Source organism: Pundamilia nyererei, unplaced genomic scaffold (assembly GCF_000239375.1).
Source record: "Pundamilia nyererei isolate P.nyererei 1_Seehausen unplaced genomic scaffold, PunNye1.0 scaffold00014, whole genome shotgun sequence".
In the NCBI taxonomy this organism is placed as follows: domain Eukaryota; kingdom Metazoa; phylum Chordata; class Actinopteri; order Cichliformes; family Cichlidae; genus Pundamilia; species Pundamilia nyererei.
In genome coordinates, this window is record NW_005187415.1 from 694,100 (window position 1) to 696,370 (window position 2,271).

Genomic DNA, 2,271 nt, shown 5'->3' on the forward strand with positions numbered 1-2,271 from the left:
ACTCTGAATTGAATCATCTACTGTATATCTCTTTGTATGAGTGCAGATCACTATGAATTATGTAAATGTCAGTGACTATTAAACCCAGAGAATTCTCCAGTTGAACCCTGTACAGCGAAGAGTCAATTAGCACATCATAACCACATAGGATGTTTCACAGGGGCAACATTCCTGAGCTGAAAGAGAAACATAGATGAGCATTATCTCCTATTTACTGTAAAACGTACTCTAATACTTGAGAGCCAAGTTGCTAAGGGGTCATCACTGAAGCTAACATACATTATGTCAAAAATTGCAGGTGACAGACGAGGTTGACGAGTGAGGGTTTGATCTCACAGTGAAACTGGGGACAGCACATGCTAGCATGACACTAATTAGGTGACAAAATGTGGGGAAAGTAAAAGAAAACTCGAGAATGTGTATAAAAAATACCTTTAAGTTGCTGGGGGTAATTTTATCGCTTAAAGAATGATATTGGTACATCACTACCAAACACTCATTGGTTAGCGACTTGTGATTGACGAGGCTTTATACATCAAAGTACGCCATGAACACCATGGTTAGTATTGCTAACTTACCCATTCGGGTGAAGAGGCTTTTAACTCACAGGTTTAAGTGTTACTAAACACTAGACTTATAACACTGGAGTTATAGGACCGTCACACTGACTGGCAGGTGTATACAATACAAGTGAGTGCACCTGGCAGTTTGTAACCTAGTCAGCTAAGCTTTATCTTTGCTAATTCAAGTCATGGAACGGGAAAGCTAAACCATACTTAGCTGTACTAAGAGCGTGTCTTACGTCATGTTTGTGAAATTCTAGTAATTCATTTTAGTTACTTTTTACTACTACTACTTTTATATTATTTTGTGCTAATTAGTAAGCATGGGTGTCCATGTGACGGGCTCATGCAGATTGTAGATGCAGCTTGCTAGCTTGCTAGTTTTACCTGATAACCATTGTGCTCTACAGTTTCATCCAAATGTGAATGCTTCTGACTCCACTTTTTTTTAAAAAAAAAAAAAGAAAAAAGAAGAGAGTAAATAAACATGGGCAAAAAAGTGACTTTCACGCAATCTCTCTGAAGGTTCTCAGTCATCCAGGTCATTGTAATCTAAGGAGCTTAGAAAGAAAAGCATCTGAATTTCTTTAAGTTGCCTGAAGACGTTTCACCTCTCATCCGAGAAACTTCTTCAGTTCTAAGGTCAAATGGTGCAGAGTCCCAGATTTTAGCACTGTGGGAGTGTTCCCCAAGAGGAACATAATTTTGGACAAAGAGAAAAGATGGTTTGAAAGATGAGTGAAAGAAGCCATCTATGTCCACTGTGAACGACCATCTTTGAACAGAGGCGGTGGTTTACGACACCAACTGTCTGCCATCTATAATCCAGTTTTGAGATCCTTCCCAGACACCTTAATGCCCACTCACATCCTGGGCCTTTTGACCTCAGGAAATCACATTATAGGGTGGGGCTAGGTTTCACAGCGGGTTCACCCGAAACCCTGGCTGATTGTGACCTACACCTGTTTTCACACCTTGGCTCATGTGATTAGGTAGTGAATCAATAGGGGGTCCATATCCCTCTTGGGGAAACACTCCCATAGGGCTTAAATCTGGGACTCTCCACCTTTTGACCCTAGAACTGAAGAAGCTTCTCGGATGAGAGGTGAAACGTCTTCAAGCAACTTAAAGAAGTCCAGACACTTTTCTTCCAAATTTTCTATTTGTTAAAGTTATAAAGATTTAAAACACTATTAAAACACTTTAAAACACTATTAAACGCTATTAAAACACTAACTATTGGGTAGATTTTTTTAGAAATGGAAACGTGGGCTAGTATAAAAAAGAAATATCTTTTCTTCTGTTAATTACAATGATTTCTACTCAAGGGAAAAAGCAAAATACTGAAACACTAATGCTTCTATGAACACCAGTGGTTACTGTACAGTATGTAGGTGGGTGCTTTAATAGAGATGCATTGGTTAGCGTCTTCTTCCTGTGCCTGCGTGGGTTTTCTCAGGATGCTGCAGCTTTCTCCCACAGTCCATGTTGGGTTAATTGGTGATTATAAATTGGCTGCAGGTGTGAGTGGTTGCGTGTGTGCGTCTGTTAGTTTGTGACGGATGGTGAGCACATTGACCCGTCCAGTATGTACCCTACCTCTTGCACACTGTCAGTGGAGCTAGGCTTCAGTAACCCCGTGACCCTCGATGAGACGAGCACGTGGAATGGATAGCCGGTAACACAGTTGTGTGCAATAATTACTATA